Source organism: Bombina bombina, chromosome 6, assembly GCF_027579735.1.
Source record: "Bombina bombina isolate aBomBom1 chromosome 6, aBomBom1.pri, whole genome shotgun sequence".
NCBI classification, from domain to species: domain Eukaryota; kingdom Metazoa; phylum Chordata; class Amphibia; order Anura; family Bombinatoridae; genus Bombina; species Bombina bombina.
The window spans coordinates 1,030,966,085-1,030,988,351 of NC_069504.1; the positions used below are offsets into that span (position 1 = coordinate 1,030,966,085).

General features: G+C 41.7%; 1 protein-coding gene across 1 annotated transcript in view; it reads right to left on the reverse strand.

Annotated features, from left to right (window-relative positions):
• POLR3B (RNA polymerase III subunit B) overlaps positions 1-22,267 on the reverse strand; it is a 791,018-nt gene that overhangs the window by 173,260 nt on the left and 595,491 nt on the right. The window lies entirely within an intron of this gene.

The following is a 22,267-nucleotide window of genomic DNA, read 5'->3' on the forward strand; positions in this document are numbered from 1 at the left end:
ATCTATAAGAGTCCCCAAGAATGGAACTCTTGTGAGAGGAAAGAGAGAACTCTTCTTTTCGTTCACTTTCCATCCATGCGACCTTAGAAATGCCAGAACTAACTCTGTATGAGACTTGGCAGTTTGAAAGCTTGAAGCTTGTATCAGAATGTCGTCTAGGTACGGAGCTACCGAAATTCCTCGCGGTCTTAGTACCGCCAGAAGGGCACCCAGAACCTTTGTAAAGATTCTTGGAGCCGTAGCCAATCCGAATGGAAGAGCTACAAACTGGTAATGCCTGTTTAAGAAGGCAAACCTTAGATACCGGTAATGATCTTTGTGAATCGGTATGTGAAGGTAAGCATCCTTTAAATCCACTGTGGTCATGTACTGACCCTCTTGGATCATGGGTAAGATTGTCCGAATAGTTTCCATTTTGAACGATGGAACTCTTAGGAATTTGTTTAGGATCTTTAAATCCAAGATTGGCCTGAAAGTTCCCTCTTTTTTTGGGAACCACAAACAGGTTTGAGTAAAACCCTTGTCCTTGTTCCGACCGCGGAACCGGATGGATCACTCCCATTAATAATAGATCTTGTACACAGCGTAGAAACGCGTCCTTCTTTATTTGGTTTGTTGACAACCTTGACAGATGAAATCTCCCTCTTGGGGGAGAGAATTTGAAGTCTAGAAGGTATCCCTGAGATATGATCTCTAGCGCCCAGGGATCCTGGACATCTCTTGCCCAAGCCTGGGCGAAGAGAGAGAGTCTGCCCCCCACTAGATCCGGTCCCGGATCGGGGGCCCTCGGTTCATGCTGTCTTTGGGGCAGCAGCAGGTTTACTGGCCTGCTTGCCCTTGTTCCAGGACTGGTTAGGCTTCCAGCCTTGTCTGTAACGAGCAACAGCTCCTCCCTGTTTTGGTGCAGTGGAAGTTGGCGCTGCTCCTGCTTTGAAATTCCGAAAGGGACGAAAATTAGACTGTCTAGCCTTAGCTTTGGCTTTGTCTTGAGGTAGAGCGTGGCCCTTACCTCCTGTAATGTCAGCAATAATTTCTTTCAAACCGGGCCCAAATAAAGTTTGCCCCTTGAAAGGTATATTAAGTAATTTGGACTTAGAAGTTACATCAGCCGACCAGGATTTTAGCCACAGCGCCCTACGTGCCTGAATGGCGAATCCTGAATTCTTAGCCGTAAGTTTGGTTAAATGTACTACGGCCTCCGAAATGAATGAATTAGCTAGTTTAAGGACTCTAAGCCTGTCCGTAATGTCGTCCAGCGTAGCTGAACTAAGGTTCTCTTCCAGAGACTCAATCCAAAATGCTGCCGCAGCCGTGATCGGCGCGATGCATGCAAGGGGTTGTAATATAAAACCTTGTTGAACAAACATTTTCTTAAGGTAACCCTCTAATTTTTTATCCATAGGATCTGAAAAAGCACAGCTATCCTCCACCGGGATAGTGGTACGCTTAGCTAAAGTAGAAACTGCTCCCTCCACCTTAGGGACCGTTTGCCATAAGTCCCGTGTGGTGGCGTCTATTGGAAACATCTTTCTAAATATTGGAGGGGGTGAGAACGGCACACCGGGTCTATCCCACTCCTTAGTAACAATTTCAGTTAATCTCTTAGGTATAGGAAAAACGTCAGTACTCGCCGGTACCGCAAAGTATTTATCCAACCTACACATTTTCTCTGGTATTGCAACAGTGTTACAATCGTTGAGAGCTGCTAAGACCTCCCCTAGTAATACACGGAGGTTTTCCAATTTAAATTTAAAATTTGAAATATCTGAATCCAATCTGTTTGGATCAGAACCGTCACCTACAGAATGAAGCTCTCCGTCCTCATGCTCTGCAAGCTGTGACGCAGTATCAGACATGGCCCTAGAATTATCAGCGCACTCTGTTCTCACCCCAGAGTGATCACGCTTGCCTCTTAGTTCTGGTAATTTAGCCAAAACTTCAGTCATAACAGTAGCCATATCTTGTAATGTTATCTGTAATGGCTGCCCAGATGTACTAGGCGCCATAATATCACGCACCTCCCGGGCGGGAGATGCAGGTACTGACACGTGAGGCGAGTTAGTCGGCATAACTCTCCCCTCGCTGTTTGGTGAAATTTGTTCAATTTGTACAGATTGGCTTTTATTTAAAGTAGCATCAATACAGTTAGTACATAAATTTCTATTGGGCTCCACCTTGGCATTGGAACAAATGACACAGGTATCTTCCTCTGAATCAGACATGTTTAACACACTAGCAATAAATATGCAACTCGGTTACAATTTTATTTAATAAAAACGTACTGTGCCTCAAGAAGCACTAAACGATTAAATGACAGTTGAAATAATGAACTGAAAAACAGTTATAGCATCACTCTTAACAAAACAACACAACTTTTCAGCAAAGGTTTGTTCCCATTAGTAAAATAACACTAATTAAATTTTAAACATAAAAATTACAGAGCAACGTTTTAAATCACAGTCACTATATAAGTCTCACAGCTCTGCTGAGAGAATCTACCTCCCTTCAAAGAAGTTTGAAGACCCCTGAGTTCTGTTAGAGATGAACCGGATCATGCAGAAAAACTGACTGGAAATTTTTGATGCGTAGCAAAGAGCGCCAAAAACGGCCCCTCCCTCTCACACACAGCAGTGAGAGAGAAACGAAACTGTCATAATTAACACAAGCAAACTGCCAAGTGGAAAAATAATGCCCAAATATTTATTCACTCAGTACCTCATTAATGCAAACGATTCTACATTCCAGCAAAAACGTTTAACATGAAAAATACCTAATAAAAGGTTTAATGTACTTTTACAGAGTAATTCCGGTGAAATACCATCCCCAGAATACTAAAGTGTAAAGCATACATACATGTTCATTATAACGGTATGGCAGGATTTTTTCATCAATTCCATTCAGAAAATAAAAACTGCTACATACCTCAATGCAGATTCAACTGCCCGCTGTCCCCTGATCTGAAGTTTTTACCTCCCTCAGATGGCCGAGAAACAGCAATATGATGTTAACTACTCCGGTTAAAATCATAAGAAAAACTCTGGTAGATTCTTCTTCAAACTCTGCCAGAGAGGTAATAACACGCTCCGGTGCTATTGTAAAATAACAAACTTTTGATTGAAGTTCTAAAAACTAAGTATAATCACCATAGTCCTCTCACACCTCCTATCTAGTCTTTGGGTGCAAGAGAATGACTGGAGGTGACGTAGAGGGGAGGAGCTATATAGCAACTCTGCTGGGTGAATCCTCTTGCACTTCCTGTAGGGGAGCAGATAATATCCCAGAAGTAATGATGACCCGTGGACTGATCACACATAACAGAAGAAAATCTGATTTTTGTTTATTTAAATAGGATTTTTTGTAATAAAATGCTTTTTGAGGAAAAACCTTTCTAAAGACGGCTTTCTATTTAAAGGGACATTATACACTAGATTTTTCTTTGCATAAATGTTTTGTAGATGATCCATTTATATAGCCTATACAGGGTGTTTAAAAAAAAAAAAAAAAAATGTATAGTTTTGCTTATTTTTAAATAACACTGCTCTGATTTTCAGACTCCTAACCAAGCCCCAAAGTTTTAGGAGAATACTGATGTATACCTACTCTAGCTTGCTCCTGTTTGTGTAAAGTCTTTTAATATGCAAAGGAAGGGGAAATGGGGGGGGGGAGTGTCTGCTATTGCCCACTTGCACTGGGCTTTCCAGCTACCTTATTAACAGTGCTAAACTGAGAGCTTCCAAGTACGTTTTTATACGGTTGTATACTGGATTTTTAGATCAGTATCTGTGCATATTATTCCTTATAGTAGTGTCTATTACATGCAGTTACATAAAAAACATAATTTATGCTTACCTGATAAATTTATTTCTCTTGTAGTGTATTCAGTCCACAGATCATCCATTACTTGTGGGATATTCTCCTTCCCAACAGGAAGTTGCAAGAGGATCACCCACAGCAGAGCTGCTATATAGCTCCTCCCCTCACTGCCATATCCAGCCATTATACCGAAACAAGACGAGAAAGGAGAAACCATAGGGTGCAGTGGTGACTGTAGTTTAATTAAAATTTAAACCTGCCTTAAAAGGACAGGGCGGGCCGTGGACTGGATACACTACAAGAGAAATAAATTTATCAGGTAAGCATAAATTATGTTTTCTCTTGTTAAGTGTATCCAGTCCACAGATCATCCATTACTTGTGGGATACCAATACCAAAGCTAAAGTACACGGATGATGGGAGGGACAAGGCAGGAACTTAAACGGAAGGAACCACTGCCTGTAGAACCTTTCTCCCAAAAACAGCCTCCGAAGAAGCAAAAGTGTCAAATTTGTAAAATTTTGAAAAGGTGTGAAGCGAAGACCAAGTCGCAGCCTTGCAAATCTGTTCAACAGAGGCCTCATTTTTAAAGGCCCAGGTGGAAGCCACAGCTCTAGTAGAATGAGCTGTAATCCTTTCAGGGGGCTCCTGTCCAGCAGTCTCATAGGCTAAGCGTATTATGCTCCGAAGCCAAAAGGAGAGCGAGGTTGTCAAAGCTTTTTGACCTCTCCTCTGTCCAGAGTAAACGACAAACAGGGCAGATGTTTGACGAAAATCTTTAGTAGCCTGTAAGTAAAACTTCAAGGCACGGACTACGTCCAGATTATGCAAAAGACGTTCCTTCTTTGAAGAAGGATTAGGACACAATGATGGAACAACAATCTCTTGATTGATATTCCTGTTAGAAACCACCTTAGGTAAAAACCCAGGTTTGGTACGCAGAACTACCTTGTCTGAATGAAAAATCAGATAAGGAGAATCACAATGTAAGGCAGATAACTCAGAGACTCTTCGAGCCGAGGAAATAGCCATCAAAAACAGAACTTTCCAAGATAAAAGTTTAATATCAATGGAATGAAGGGGTTCAAACGGAACTCCCTGAAGAACTTTAAGAACCAAGTTTAAGCTCCACGGGGGAGCAACAGTTTTAAACACAGGCTTAATCCTAACCAAAGCCTGACAAAATGCCTGGACGTCTGGAACTTCTACGCAAAAGAATAGACAGAGCAGAGATCTGTCCTTTTAAAGAACTAGCTGATAAGCCTGTGTCCAAACCCTCTTGGAGAAAGGACAATATCCTAGGAATCCTAACCTTACTCCATGAGTAACTCTTGGATTTACACCAATAAAGATATTTACGCCATATCTTATGGTAGATTTTCCTGGTGACAGGCTTCCGAGCCTGTATTAAGGTATCAATGACTGACTCGGAGAAGCCACGCCTTGATAGAATCAAGCGTTCAATCTTCATGCAGTCAGTCTCAGAGAAATTAGATTTGGATGATTGAAAGGACCTTGTATTAGAAGGTCCTGCCTCAGAGGCAGAGTCCATGGTGGAAGAGATGACATGTCCACTAGGTCTGCATACCAGGTCCTGCGTGGCCACGCAGGCGCTATCAGAATCACTGATGCTCTCTCCTGTTTGATTTTGGCAATCAGTCGAGGGAGCAGAGGAAACGGTGGAAACACATAGGCCAGGTTGAAGAACCAAGGAGTTGCTAGAGCATCTATCAGCGTTGCTCCCGGGTCCCTGGACCTGGATCCGTAACAAGGAAGCTTGGCGTTCTGGCGAGACGCCATAAGATCCAGTTCTGGTTTGCCCCAACGATGGACCAGTTGAGCAAACACCTCCGGATGGAGTTCCCACTCCCCCGGATGAAAAGTCTGACGACTTAGAAAATCCGCCTCCCAGTTCTCTACGCCTGGGATGTGGATTGCTGACAGGTGGCAAGAGTGAGACTCTGGCCAGCGAATTATCTATGAGACTTCTAACATCGCTAGGGAACTCCTGGTTCCCCCTTGATGGTTGATGTAAGCCACAGTCGTGATGTTGTCCGACTGAAATCTGATGAACCTCAGTGTTGCTAACTGAGGCCAAGATAGAAGAGCATTGAATATTGCTCTTAACTGCAGAATATTTATTGGGAGGAGTTTCTCCTCCTGAGTCCACGATCCTTGAGCCTTCAGGGAGTTCCAGACTGCGCCCCAACCTAGAAAGCTGCCACCTGTTGTTACAATCGTCCAATCTGGCCTGCGAAAGGTCATACCCTTGGACAGATGGACCCGAGAAAGCCACCAGAGAAGAGAATCTCTGGTCTCTTGATCCAGATTTAGTAGAGGGGACAAATCTGAGTAATCCCCATTCCACTGACTTAGCATGCATAATTGCAGCGGTCTGAGATGCAGGCGCACAAATGGCACTATGTCCATTGCCGCTACAATTAAGCCGATTACTTCCACGCACTGAGCCACTGACGGGCGTGGAATGGAATGAAGGACACGGCAAGCATTTAGAAGTTTTGATAACCTGGACTCCGTCAGGTAAATTTTCATCTCTACAGAATCTATAAGAGTCCATAGGAAGGAGACTCTTGTGAGTGGTGATAGAGAACTCTTTTCCACGTTCACTTTCCACCCATGCGACCTCAGAAATGCCAGAACTATCTCTGTATGAGACTTGGCAATTTGAAAGCTTGACGCCTGTATCAGGATGTCGTCTAGATACGGAGCCACCGCTATGCCTCGCAGTCTTCGAACCGCCAGAAGTGAGCCCAGAACCTTTGTAAAAATTCTCGGGGCAGTGGCCAACCCGAAGGGAAGAGCTACAAATTGGTAATGCCTGTCTAGAAAGGCAAACCTTAGGAATCGATGATGATCTTTGTGAATCGGTATGTGAAGGTAGGCATCCTTTAAGTCCACTGTGGTCATGTACTGACCCTCTTGGATCATGGGTAGGATGGTCCGAATAGTTTCCATTTTGAATGATGGAACTCTGAGGAATTTGTTTAAGATCTTTAGATCCAAGATTGGTCTGAAGGTTCCCTCTTTCTTGGGAACCACAAACAGATTTGAATAAAATCCCTGTCCTTGTTCCGTCCGCGGAACTGGATGGATCACTCCCATTACTAGGAGGTCTTGCACACAGCTTAGGAATGCCTCTTTCTTTGTCTGGTTTGATGATAACATTGAAAGATGAAATCTCCCTTGTGGAGGAGAAGCTTTGAAGTCCAGAAGATATCCCTGAGATATGATCTCCAACGCCCAGGGATCCTGAACATCTCTTGCCCAGAAAGTCTGCCCCCCACTAGATTCGTTTCCGGATAGGGGGCCGTTCCTTCATGCTGTCTTGGGGGCAGCAGCAGGCTTTCTGGCCTGCTTGCCCTTGTTCCAGGACTGGTTAGGTTTCCAGGCCTGTCTGGAATGAGCAACAGTTCCCTCTTGTTTTGAAGTGGAGGAAGTTGATGCTGCTCCTGCCTTGAAATTTCGAAAGGCACGAAAATTAGACTGTTTGGCCTTTGATTTGGCCCTGTCCTGAGGAAGGGTATGACCCTTGCCTCCAGTAATGTCGGCAATAATTTCCTTCAAGCCAGGCCCGAATAAGGTCTGCCCCTTGAAAGGAATGTTGAGTAATTTAGACATTGAAGTCACGTCAGCTGACCAGGATTTAAGCCATAGCGCCCTACGCGCCTGGATGGCGAATACGGAATTCTTAGCCGTTAGTTTAGTCAAATGAACAATGGCATAAAAAAAAAATGGGTTAGCTAGCTTAAGCGTTCTAAGCTTGTCAATAATTTCATTCAATGGAGCTGTCTGGATGGCCTCTTCCAGGGCCTCAAACCAGAATGCCGCCACAGCAGTGACAGGCGCAATGCATGCAAGGGGCTGTAAAATAAAACCTTGTATAATAAACATTCTCTTAAGGTAACCCTCCAATTTTTTATCCATTGGATCTGAAAAAGCACAACTGTCCTCAACCGGGATAGTGGTACGCTTTGCTAAAATAGAAACTGCTCCCTCCACCTTAGGGACTGTCTGCCATAAGTCCTGTGTAGTGGCGTCTATTGGAAACATTTTTCTAAATATAGGAGGTGGGGAAAAGGGCACACCGGGTCTATCCCACTCCTTGCTAATAATTTCTGTAAGCCTTTTAGGTATAGGAAAAACGTCAGTACACACCGGCACCGCATAGTATCTATCCAGCCTACACAATTTCTCTGGAATTGCAACTGTGTTACAGTCATTCAGAGCAGCTAATACCTCCCCAAGCAATACACGGAGGTTCTCAAGCTTAAATTTAAAATTAGAAATCTCTGAATCAGGTTTCCCCGAGTCAGAGATATCACCCACAGACTGAAGCTCTCCGTCCTCATGTTCTGCATACTGTGACGCAGTATCAGACATGGCTCTAACAGAATTTGTGCGCTCTGTATCTCTCCTAACCCCAGAGCTATCGCGCTTGCCTCTTATTCATGATTGCAGCCATGTCCTGCAAGGTAATCGCTATGGGCGTCCCTGATGTAATTGGCGCCATATTAGCGTACGTCCCCTGAGCGGGAGGCGAAGGGTCTGACACGTGGGGAGAGTTAGTCGGCATAACTTCCCCCTCGACAGAACCCTCTGGTGATAATTCTTTTATAGATAAAGACTGATCTTTACTGTTTAACGTGAAATCAATACATTTAGTACACATTCTCCTATGGGGCTCCACCATGGCTTTCAAACATAATGAACAAGTAGGTTCCTCTGTGTCAGACATGTTTAAACAGACTAGCAATGAGACTAGCAAGCTTGGAAAACACTTTAAAACAAGTTTACAAGCAATATAAAAAAACGTTACTGCGCCCTTTAAGAAACACAAATTTCCCCAAATTTTGAAATAACAGTGAAAAAATGCAGTTACACTAACGAAATTTTTACAGTGTATGTAATAAGTTAGCAGAGCATTGCACCTACTTGCAAATGGATGATTAACCCCTTAATACCAAAAACGGAATAACAAATGACAAAAACGTTTTTTAAAAAGTCACAACAACTGCCACAGCTCTACTGTGGCTTTTTACCTCCCTCAATACGACTTTTGAAGCGTTTTGAGCCCTTCAGAGAAGTCCTGGATCATGCAGGAAGACGCTGGATGTCTGTGTCTGTAATTTTTGCTGTGCAAAAAAACGCTAAAATAGGCCCCTCCCACTTATATTACAACAGTGGGAAGCCTCAGGGAACTGTTTCTAGGCAAAATTCAAGCCAGCCATGTGGAAAAAATAGGCCCCAATAAGTTTTATCACCAAACATATGTAAAAAACGATTAAACATGCCAGCAAACGTTTTAAAATACACTTTTATAAGAGTATGTATCTCTATTAATAAGCCTGATACCAGTCACTATCACTGCATTTAAGGCTTTACTTACATTACTTCGGTATCAGCAGCATTTTCTAGCAAATTCCATCCCTAGAAAAATATTTTAACTGCACATACCTTATTACAGGAAAACCTGCACGCTATTCCCCCTCTGAAGTTACCTCACTCCTCAGAATATGTGAGAACAGCAAAGGATCTTAGTTACTTCTGCTAAGATCATAGAAAACGCAGGCAGATTCTTCTTCTAAATACTGCCTGAGATAAACAGTACACTCCGGTAGCATTTAAAAATAAACTTTTGATTGAAGAAATAAACTAAGTATAAAACACCACAGTCTTCTTACGACCTCCATCTTAGTTGAGAGTTGCAAGAGAATGACTGGATATGGCAGTGAGGGGAGGAGCTATATAGCAGCTCTGCTGTGGGTGATCCTCTTGCAACTTCCTGTTGGGAAGGAGAATATCCCACAAGTAATGGATGATCCGTGGACTGGATACACTTAACAAGAGAAAACTAAACAACACACTCCTCTACATATTCCTTAACCGGATTCCCCCAAGTAAAGGACACACACTGAGCCAAAGAAATAAAATTATCAAACACTCCCCAACATCCACAGTGGCTGCTATCTGCCCTGCAATTAACCCTAATAGGGCCAATGATGTCCCCCTGCAGAATTAACTGCTTTAAGTGCCAAAGTTTCCCTCTTTGAAATAAAGAAAATTTATACTTGGCACTTACCTAAACTTCAATCTGCCCGGCAGAAGGGCAGCTTACCTGGTTTGAGAGGGTGCCATCCCTCACATGGACCTGTGGAAAAAGAGAAGACTTTATAGGCTTACTCAGGCTTTTTGAATAGGGCAGCAAAACTGTTTGGGAAAATGCAGAAGGGGGTTGTACCCCACAAGTTCCCAATTATTTTAAAGCCACCACTACCCTACTGAAAAGACTGACGTGGGCTAAGGCTAGACCCTAGGAAAAGATCAGAGCAAGCCTACTCTGCTTTAAAATAATAAAATCTTGATTGTAGAATCAGACACTGATATTTCACCACCTCCTTGCACCACAGGCAAAGAGAATGACTGGGGATTGTGGCTAAGGAAGTGATACTTAAAAGCTTTGGTGTGGTGCTCTTTGCCGCCTCCTGCTGGCCAGGAGTGATATTCCCAACAGTAATTAATGATGATCTGTGGACTCACCATGTCATTAGAAAGAAAAGAACAAATAGACTAGAAGTTTTTCTGAAATCTTTAGTTGTCTCAACATAATATTTCAAAGCTCTTACCACATCCAAAGAAAGAAAAATACCTTTCAAGAATATTTTTAGGAATAGGACACAAGGAAGGAACAACAATTTACCTATTGATGTTGTTAAAATTCACAACTTTAGGCAAAAATTGAAATGAAGTCCGCAAAACAGCTTTATCTTGATGGAAAATTAGATAAGGAGAATCACAAGAGAGAGCAGACAATTCAGAAACTCTTTTAGCAGAAGAGATAGCCAAAATAAATAATACTTTCCAAGAAAGCAATTTAATGTCCAGAGAATGCATAGGCTCAAAAGGAGGAGCCTGTAAAGATTTCAAAATCAAATTGAGACTCCAATGAGGAGAAATAGATTTAAAAACAGGTTTGATACGAATCAAAGCCTGAACAAAACAGTGAATGTCAGGAAGTTTAGCAATCTTTCTATGAAATAAAACAGGAAGAGCAGAAATTTGTACTTTCAAAGTATTTGCAGACAAACCCTTATCCAAACCATCCTGAAGAAACTGTAAAATCTAAGGAATTCTAAAAGAATGCTAAGAATAATCATTTGATTATGAAATATAGGTTTTCCAAACCCGATAATAAATTTTCCTTGAAACAGACTTACGAGCCTGCATGATAGTGCTAACCACGGAGTCAGAGAAACCTCTATGACTAAGCGTTCAAATTTAGAGATTTGAGATCCTGATGGAATAACATAATTTATGTAAGAACTTACCTGATAAATTAATTTCTTTCATATTGGCAAGAGTCCATGAGATAGTGACGTATGGGATATACATTCCTACCAGGAGGGGCAAAGTTTCCCAAACCTCAAAATGCCTATAAATACACCCCCCACCACACCCACAATTCAGTTTAACGAATAGCCAAGAAGTGGGGTGATAAGAAAGGAGCGAAAGCATCAACAAGGAATTTGGAAAATTGGGCTTTATGCAAAAAAATCATAACCACCACAAAAAGGGTGGGTCTCATGGACTCTTGCCAATATAAAAGAAATTAATTTATCAGGTAAGTTCTTACATAAATTATGTTTTCTTTCATGTAATTGGCAAGAGACCATGAGCTAGTGACGTATGGGATAGCAAATACCCAAGATGTGGAACTCCACGCAAGAGTCACTAGAGAGGGAGGGATAAAAATAAAGACAGCCAATTCTGCTGAAAAAAGAATCCACAACCCAAATCAAAAAGTTTTAATCTTACAATGAAAAAAAATGAAATTATAAGCAGAAGAATCAAACTGAAACAGCTGCCTGAAGTACTTTTCTACCAAGAACTGCTTCTGAAGAAGAAAAAACATCAAAATGGTAGAATTTAGTAAAAGTATGCAAAGAAGACCAAGTTGCTGCTTTGCAAATCTGATCAACAGAAGCTTCATTCTTAAAAGCCCAGGAGGTAGAAACTGACCTAGTAGAATGAGACGTAATCCTCTGAGGCAGGGATTTACCCAACTCCACATAAGCATGATGAATCAAAAATTTTAACCAAGAAGCCAAAGAAATAGCAGAAGCTTTCTGACCTTTCTTAGGACCAGAAAAGATAACAAATAGACTAGAAGTCTTTCTGAAATCTTTAGTAGCTTCAACATAATATTTCAAAGCTCTTACCACATCCAAAGAATGCAAAGATTTTTCCAAAGAATTCTTAGGATTAGGACACAATAAAGGGACAACAATTTCTCTACTAATGTTGTTGGAATTCACAACCTTAGGTAAAAATTTAAATGAAGTCCGCAAAACCGCCTTATCCTGATGAAAAATCAGAAAAGGAGACTCACAAGAAAGAGCAGATAACTCAGAAACTCTTCTAGCAGAAGAAATAGCCAAAAGAAACCACACTTTCCAAGAAAGTAACTTAATATCCAGAGAATGCATAGGCTTAAACGGAGGAGCCTGTAAAGCTCTCAAAACCAAATTAAGACTCCAAGGAGGAGAGATTGACTTAATGACAGGCTTGATACGAACCAAAGCCTGTACAAAACAACGAATGTCAGGAAGATTAGCAATTTTTCTGTGAAATGGAACAGTAAGCGCAGAGATTTGTCCTTTCAAGGAACTTGCAGACAAACCATTATCCAAACCATCCTGAAGAAACTGTAAAATTCTAGGAATTCTAAAAGAATGCCAAGAGAACTTATGAGAGGAACACCATGAAATGTAAGTCTTCCAAACTCGGTAATAAATCCTTCTAGACACAGATTTACGAGCCTGCAACATAGTATTGATCACTGAGTCAGAGAAACCTCTATGACTAAGCACTAAGCGTTCAATCTCCAAACCTTCAAATTTAATGATTTGAGATCCTGATGGAAAAACGGACCTTGAGATAGAAGTGGCCAAGGCTGGCGACTGGACATCCGAACAAGATCCGCATACCAAAACCTGTGTGGCCATGCTGGAGCCACCAGCAGTACAAACGAACGTTCCATTATGATTTTGGAAATCACTCTTGGAAGAAGAACTAGAGGCGGAAAGATATAAGCAGGTTGATAATTCCAAGGAAGTGACAACGCATCCACTGCTTCCGCCTGAGGATCCCTGGATCTGGACAGATACCTGGGAAGTTTCCTGTTTAGATGAGAAGCCATCAGATCTATTTCTGGAAGCCCCCATATCTGAACAATCTGAAGAAACACATCTGGGTGAAGAGACCATTCTCCCGGATGTAAAGTCTGGCGACTGAAATTATCCGCTTCCCAATTGTCTATACCTGGGATATGAACCGCAGAGATTAGACAAGAGCTGGATTCCGCCCATGCAAGTATCCGAGATACTTCTTTCATAGCCTGAGGACTGTGAGTCCCACCTTGATGATAGACATACGCCACGGTCGTGACATTGTCTGTCTGAAAACTAATGAACGATTCTCTCTTCAGAAGAGGCCAGAACTGAAGAGCTCTGAAAATCGCACGGAGTTCCAAAATATTGATTGGTAATCTTGCCTCTTGAGATTTCCAAACCCCCCTCGCTGTCAGAGATCCCCAGACAGCTCCCCAACCTGAAAGACTTGCATCTGTTGAAATCACAGTCCAGGTTGGACGAAGAAAAGAGGCCCCTTGAACTAAATGCTGGTGATTTAACCACCACGTCAGAGAGTGTTGAACATTGGGATTTAAGGATATTAATTGTGATATCTTTGTATAATCCCGGCACCATTGATTCAGCATGCAAAGCTGAAGAGGTCTCATGTGAAAACGAGCAAAGGGGATCGCGTCCGATGCTGCAGTCATGAGACCTAAAACTTCCATGCACATAGCTACTGAAGGGAATGATTGAGACTGAAGGTTCAGACAAGCTGAAACCAATTTCAGACATCTTTTGTCTGTTAGAGACAAAGTCATGGATACTGAATCTATCTGGAAGCCTAAAAAGGCTACCCTTGTCTGAGGAATCAAGGAACTTTTTGGTAAATTGATCCTCCAACCAGGTTCTTGAAGAAACAACACAAGTTGATTTGTGTGAGATTCTGCAGAATGTAAAGGCTGAGCAAGTACCAAGATATCGTCCAAATAAGGAAACACCACAATACCCCGCTCTCTGATTACAGAGAGAAGGGCACCGAGAACCTTTGAAAAGATCCTTGGAGCTGTTGCTAGGCCAAAAGGAAGAGCAACAAATTGGTAATGCTTGTCTAGAAAAGAGAATCTCAGGAACTGATAGTGATCTGGATGAATTGGAATATGAAGATAAGCATCCTGTAAATCTATTGTGGACATATAATGCCCTTGCAGAACAAAAGGCAGAATAGTCCTTATAGTCAACATCTTGAATGTTGGTATTCTTACATAACGATTCAAAATTTTTAGATCCAGAACTGGTCTGAAAGAATTCTCTTTGTTTGGTACAATGAACAGATTTGAATAAAACCCCAGACCCCGTTCCAGATATGGAACTGGCACAACTACCCCAGAAGACTCCAGGTCTGAAACACACTTCAGGAACGCCTGAGCCTTTACTGGGTTCACTGGAATGCGTGAGAGAAAAAACCTTCTCACAGGCAGTCTTACCTTGAAACCTATTCTGTACCCTTGAGAAACAATGTTCTGAATCCAATGATTTTGGACTGAATTGATCCAAACATCTTTGAAAAATCGTAGCCTGCCCCCTACCAGCTGTGCTGGACTGAGGGCCGCACCTTCATGCGGACTTGGGGGCTGGTTTTGATTTTCTAAAGGGCTTGGATTTATTCCAGACTGTAGAAGGCTTCCAATTGGAAGCCGTTCCTTTAGGGGAAGGGTCAGGCTTCTGTTCCTTATTCTGACGAAAGGAACGAAAACGGTTAGCAGCCCTAAATTTACCCTTAGATTTTTTATCCTGAGGTAAAAAAGCTCCCTTCCCCCCAGTGACAGTTGAAATTATAGAATCCAACTGAGAACCAAATAATTTATTACCCTGGAAAGAAAGAGAAAGCAACGTTGACTTAGAAGTCATATCTGCATTCCAAGATTTAAGCCACAAAGCTCTTCTAGCTAAAGACATATACCTGACATCAATTCTAATGATATCAAAAATGGCATCACAAATGAAATTATTAGCATGTTGAAGAAGCTTAAAGTGAATGTCAAGTCACGTTCACCACTCTTCCTCATCTTGTTAATTACCTAAAATAAACGTTAGTTTAATTCATCATTTTTTTTATAATTAAAGACTAAAACCATAATCGAAGGATTTAAAACCCTACTTCGCTTACTTTCTTCCTCCACCTGCCATCTTGTCCCTCGTATCTAATTTGATTGACATTGCCCTTAACGAATTATAGCTCATACCCTGTAGCGTCCAGCCCCTTTTTGCACACGTAACGCGATCAAACTGCGCATGCGTTCCCTAACAAATCGTCATTGACAATCCATGCTCGTTCACATGTAGCGAATGCGCAAACAATTCCGAACACCTAACGCATGCGCAATGTCTATCTACCTGTCAACCGCGGTCCGCAATCCCTAATAAAGTGTTTAACCCCTAAACCGGCGCACCCGGACCCCGCCGCTACCTAATAAAGTTATTAACCCCTAAACCGCCACCATCTACCTTAGCTACCCCGCCGCCATCTACCCCATCTACCCCTCCGACATCTACCCCGCCGACATCTACCCCATCTACCCCGCCTACATCTACCCCGCCGCCATCCATCTTACCTACCCCGCCGCCATCCATCTTAAAAATATTAACCCCTAATTTAATCCCCCTACACCGCTGCCAGCTATACTAACTATATTAACCCTAATTATATTAGGGTTAATATAGTTATTATATTATATATATATATATTAAGTATAATAACCCTATCTAACTCTAACATCCCTAACTAAATTCTTATTAAAATAGATCTAATTAATATTAATATTATTAATTAAAATATTCCTATTTAAATCTAAATACTTACCTATAAAATAAACCCTAATATAGCTACAATGTAACTAATAATTACATTGTAGTGATTTTAGGGTTTATATTTATTTTAAAGGCAACTTTGTATTTATTTTAACTAGGTACAATAGCTATTAAATAGTTATTTACTATTTAATCGCTACCTAGTTAAATTACCAATGTACCTGTAAAATAAATCCTAACCTAAGTTACAAATACACCTACGCTATCAATAAATTAAATAAACTACAAATATCTAAACTAAAATACAATAAATTAAACTAAACTAAATTACCAAAAATAACAAACACTAAATTACAAAAAATAAAAAAAATATTACAAGATTTTTAAGCTAATTACACCTATTCTAAGCCCCCTAATAAAATAATAAAGCCACCCAAAATAAAAAAATTTCCCTGCCCTATTCTAAATTAAAAAAGTTCAAAGCTCTTTTACCTTACCAGCCCTTAAAAGGGCCTTTAGAGGGGCATGCCCCAAAGAAAACTGCTCTTTTGCCTGTAAAGATAAACACAATACCACCCCCCAACATTACAACCCACCACCCACATACCCCTATTCTAAACCCACCCAAACCCCCCTTAAATAAACCTAACACTACCCCCCTGAAGATCTCCCTACCTTGTATTCACCCAGCCGGGCAGAACTCTTCATCCGATCCGGGCGATGTCCAATCAAGCGGCAGTGAACTCTTCTTCCATCCGGCGATGTCTTCAAGCAAAGCGGCATCTTCAATCTTCTTTCTTCGCTCGTCCGCCGCGGAGCATCCATCCGGCACGAAGACTAAACGAGGAATGAGGTACCTTTAAATGACGTCATCCAAGATGGCGTCCGTCGAATTCCGATTGGCTGATAGGATTCTATCAGCCAATCGGAATTAAGGTAGAAAAATCTGATTGGCTGATTGAATCAGCCAATCAGATTCAAGTTCAATCCGATTGGCTGATTCAATCAGCCAATCAGATTTCTCTAACTTAATTCGGAATTCGACGGACGCCATCTTGGATGACGTAATTTAAAGGAACCTCATTCGTCGGTTAGTCGTCGTGCCGGATGGATGCTTCGTGGCGGAGGAGCGAAGAAAGAAGATTGAAGATGCCGTTTTGCTTGAAGACATCACCGGATGGAAGAAGACTCTCTGCCGCTTGCTTGAAGACATCGCCGGATGGAAGAAGACTTCTCTGCAGCTTGATTGAAGACATCTCCCGGATCGGACGAAGAGTTCTGCTCGGCTGGGTGAATACAAGGTAGGGAGATCTTCAGGGGGGTAGTGTTAGGTTTATTTAAGGGGGGTTTGGGTTAGATTAGGGGTATGTGGGTGGTGGGTTGTAATGTTGGGGGGTGGTATTGTGTTTATCTTTACAGGCAAAAGAGCAGTTTTCTTTGGGGCATGCCCCGCCAAAGGCCCTTTTAAGGGCTGGTAAGGTAAAAGAGCTTTGAACGTTTTTAATTTAGAATAGGGCAGGGATTTTTTTTTATTTTGTGGGGCTTTATTATTTTATTAGGGGGCTTAGAATAGGTGTAATTAGCTTAAAAATCTTGTAATATTTTTTTTTATTTTTTGTAAATTAGTGTTTGTTTTTTTGTGTAATATAGTTTAGATTATTTTATTGTATTTTAGTTTAGATATTTGTAGTTTATTTAATGTATTGATAATGTAGGTGTATTTGTAACTTAGGTTAGGATTTATTTTACAGGTAAATTGGTAATTATTTTAACTAGGTAGCTATTAAATAGTTATTAACTATTTAATAGCTATTGTAACTAGTTAAAATAAATACCAAGTTACCTTTAAAATAAATATAAACCCTAAAATAGCTACAATGTAATTATTAATTACATTGTAGCTATTTTAGGGTTTATTTTATAGGTAAATATTTAGATTTAAATAGGAATATTTTCATTAATAATATTAGATTTATTTTAATAAGAGTTTAGTTAGGGATGTTATAGTTAGATAGGGTTATTATACTTAAAGGGACACTGTACCCAAATTTTTTCTTTTGTAATTCAGAAAGAGCATGCAATTTTAAGCAACTTTCTCATTTCCTCCTATTATCAATTTTTCTTCGTTCTCTTGCTATCATTATTTGAAAAAGAAGGCATCTAAGCTTTTTTTGGTTTCAGTACTCTGGACAGCACTTTTTTATTGGTGGATGAATTTATCCACCAATCAGCAAGGACAACCCAGGTTGTTCACCAAAAATGGGCCGGCATCTAAACTTACATTCTTGCATTTCAAATAAAGATACCAAGAGAATGAAGAAAATTTGATAATAGGAGTAAATTAGAAAGTTGCTTAAAATTTCATGCTCAATCTGAATCACGAAAGAAAATTTTTGGGTACAGTGTCCCTTTAATATATAGATAATATAATAACGATATTAACTATATTAACCCTAATATAATTAGGGTTAATATAGTTAATATAGCTGGCGGCGGTGTAGGGTGATTAGATTAGGGGTTAATGTGTTTAATATAGGCGGCGGCGGTGTAGGGGGATTAAATTAGGGGTTAATACATTTATTACAGGTAGGGCCGGTGTAGGGGGATTAGATTAGGGAGTAATACATTTATTATAGGTGGCCGCGGTGTAGGGGGATTTAGATTAGATGCAAAAGAGCAGTTTACTTTGTGACAAAGCCCCGCCAAAACCCCTTTTAAGGGCTGGTAAAAGAGCTGAATTCTTTGGGGCAAAGCCCCGCAAAAAGCCCTTTTAAGGGCTGGCAATAGAGCTGTTAATTTTGGGTAATGCCATGCAAAAAGCCCTTTTCAGGGCTATTTTTAGGGTTAGACTTAGGTTTAGTGGTAGGGATAGTTTAGTAATTTAGGGGTTAAATAATTTAATATAGCTGGCGGCGGGGTAGGGGGATTAGATTAGGGGTTAATTAATTTAATATAGGTGGTGGCGGGGTAGGGGGATTAAATTAGGGGTTAATAATTTTAAAATAGATGGCGGCGGGGTAGGAGCTCACATTAGGGGGTAGGTAAGGTAGATGGCGGCGGTGTAAGGGGCTCACTTTAGGGGGTAGTTTAATATTGTTGGCGACGGTGTAGGGGGATCACATTAGGGGGTAGTTAATGTAGGTGGCAGCGGGGTCCGGGAGCGGCGGTTTAGGGGTTAAATATTTTATTAGGGATTGCGGCGGTGGATCGCGGTTGACAGCTAGATAGACATTGCGCATGCGTTAGGTTTATTTTGTAGCTAGTTTAGGGAGTTACGGGGCTCCAATAGACAGCGTAAGGCTTACTAAGGCTGCTTTTTGTGGCGAGGTGAAAAACATAATTTATGCTTACCTGATAAATTTATTTCTCTTGTAGTGTAGTCAGTCCACGGGTCATCCATTACTTATGGAATATATCTCTTCCTAACAGGAAGCTGCAAGAGGATCACCCAAGCAGAGCTGCTATATAGCTCCTCCCCTCACATGTCATATTCAGTCATTCGACCAAAACCAGACGAGAAAGGAGAAACCATAGGGTGCAGTGGTGACTGGAGTTTAATTAAAATTTAGATCTGCCTTAAAGACAGGGCGGGCCGTGGACTGACTACACTACAAGAGAAATAAATTTATCAAGTAAGCATAAATTATGTTTTCTCTTGTTAAGTGTAGTCAGTCCACGGGTCATCCATTACTTATGGAATACCAATACCAAAGCTAAAGTACACGGATGAAGGGAGGGACAAGGCAGGAACATTAAACAGAAGGAACCACTGCCTGAAGTACCTTTCTCCCAAAAATAGCCTCCGAAGAAGGAAAAGAGTCAAATTTGTAAAATTTGTAAAAGTGAAGACCAAGTTGCAGCCTTGCAAATCTGTTCAACAGAGGCCTCATTTTTAAAGGCCCAGGTGGAAGCCACAGCTCTAGTAGAATGAGCTGTAATCCTTTCAGGAGGCTGCTGTCCAGCAGTCTCATAGGCTAAACGTATTATGCTACGAAGCCAAAAAGAGAGAGAGGTAGCCGAAGCCTTTTGACCTCTTCTCTGTCCAGAGTAAACGACAAACAGGGAAGAAGTTTGACGAAAATCTTTAGTTGCCTGCAAATAGAACTTCAGGGCACGGACTACGTCCAGATTATGCAAAAGACGTTCCTTCTTTGAAGAAGGGTTAGGACACAGTGATGGAACAACAATCTCTTGATTGATATTCCTGTTAGTAACTACCTTAGGTAAGAACCCAGGTTTAGTACGCAGAACTACCTTGTCTGAATGAAAAATCAGATAAGGAGAATCACAATGTAAGGCAGATAACTCAGAGACTCTTCGAGCCGAGGAAATAGCCATCAAAAACAGAACCTTCCAGGATAACAGCTTGATATCAATGGAATGAAGGGGTTCAAATGGAACGCCTTGAAGAACGTTAAGAACCAAGTTTAAGCTCCACGGCGGAGCAACAGTCTTAAACACAGGCTTAATCCTAGCTAAAGCCTGACAAAAAGCCTGAACGTCTGGAACTTCAGCCAGACGTTTGTGTAGAAGAATAGACAGAGCAGAAATCTGTCCCTTTAACGAACTAGCAGATAAGCCCTTTTCTAAACCCTCTTGTAGAAAGGACAATATCCTAGGAATCCTAACCTTACTCCATGAGTAACACTTGGATTCGCACCAATATAAATATTTACGCCATATCTTATGGTAAATTTTTCTGGTAACAGGCTTCCTAGCCTGTATTAAGGTATCAATAACCGACTCCGAGAAGCCACGCTTTGATAGAATCAAGCGTTCAATCTCCATGCAGTCAGCCTCAGAGAAATTAGATTTGGATGGTTGAAAGGACCCTGAATTAGAAGGTCCTGTCTCAGAGGCAGAGACCACGGTGGACAGGACGACATGTCCACTAGGTCTGCATACCAGGTCCTGCGTGGCCACGCAGGCGCTATCAGAATCACTGAAGCTTTCTCCTGTTTGATCTTGGCAATCAAACGAGGAAGCATCGGAAATGGTGGAAACACATGAGCCATGTTGAAGACCCAAGGGGCTGTCAGAGCATCTATCAGCACCGCTCCTGGGACCTTGGACCTGGATCCGTAACAAGGAAGCTTGGCGTTCTGGTGAGTCGCCATGAGATCCAGATCTGGTTTGCCCCAACGATGAATCAGTTGAGCAAAGACCTCCGGATGATGTTCCCACTCCCCAAGATGAAAAGTCTGGCGACTTAGAAAATCCGCCTCCCAGTTCTCCACGCCTGGGATGTAAATCGCTGACAGGTGGCAAGAGTGAGACTCTGCCCAGCGAATTATCTTTGAGACTTCCAACATCGCTAGGGAACTTCTGGTTCCCCCTTGATGGTTGATGTAAGCCACAGTCGTGATGTTGTCCGACTGAAATCTGATGAACCTCAGAGTTGCTAACTGAGGCCAAGCTAGGAGAGCATTGAATATTGCTCTTAATTCCAGAATATTTATTGGGAGGAGTTTCTCCTCCTGAGTCCATAATCCCTGAGCCTTCAGGGAGTTCCAGACTGCGCCCCAGCCTAGAAGGCTGGCGTCTGTTACAATCGTCCAATCTGGCCTGTGAAAGGTCATCCCCTTGGACAGATGTGGCCGAGAAAGCCACCATAGAAGAGAATCTCTGGTCTCTTGATCCAGATTTAGTAGGGGGGACAAATCTGAGTAATCCCCGTTCCACTGACTTAGCATGCACAATTGCAGCGGTCTGAGATGCAGGCGCGCAAATGGTACTGTGTCCATTGCCGCTACCATTAAGCCGATTACTTCCATGCACTGAGCTACTGACGGGTGTGGAATGGAATGAAGGACACGGCAAGCATTTAGAAGTTTTGATAACCTGGCCTCTGTCAGGTAAATTTTCATCTCTATAGAATCTATAAGAGTCCCTAGGAAGGGAACTCTTGTAATTGGTAATAGAGAACTCTTTTCCACGTTCACCTTCCACCCATGCTACCTCAGAAATGCCAGAACTATCTCTGTATGAGACTTGGCAGTTTGAAAACTTGGCGCTTGTATCAGAATGTCGTCTAGGTACGGAGTCACCGCTATGCCTCGCGGTCTTAGTACCGCCAGAAGTGAGCCCAGAACTTTTGTAAAGATTCTTGGAGCCGTAGCTAATCCGAAGGGAAGAGCTACAAACTGGTAATGCCTGTCTAGGAAAGCAAATCTTAGGTACCGATAATGATCCTTGTGAATCGGTATGTGAAGGTAGGCATCCTTTAAGTCCACTGTGGTCATGTACTGACCCTCTTGGATCATGGGAAGGATGGTTCGAATAGTTTCCATTTTGAATGATGGAACTCTTAGGAATTTGTTTAGGATTTTTAAGTCCAAGATTGGTCTGAAGGTTCCCTCTTTCTTGGGAACCACAAATAGATTTGAATAGAATCCTTGCCCGTGTTCCATCTGCGGAACTGGGTGGATCACCCCCATTAGTAAGAGGTCTTGTACACAGCGTAGAAACGCCTCTTTCTTTATTTGGTTTGCTGA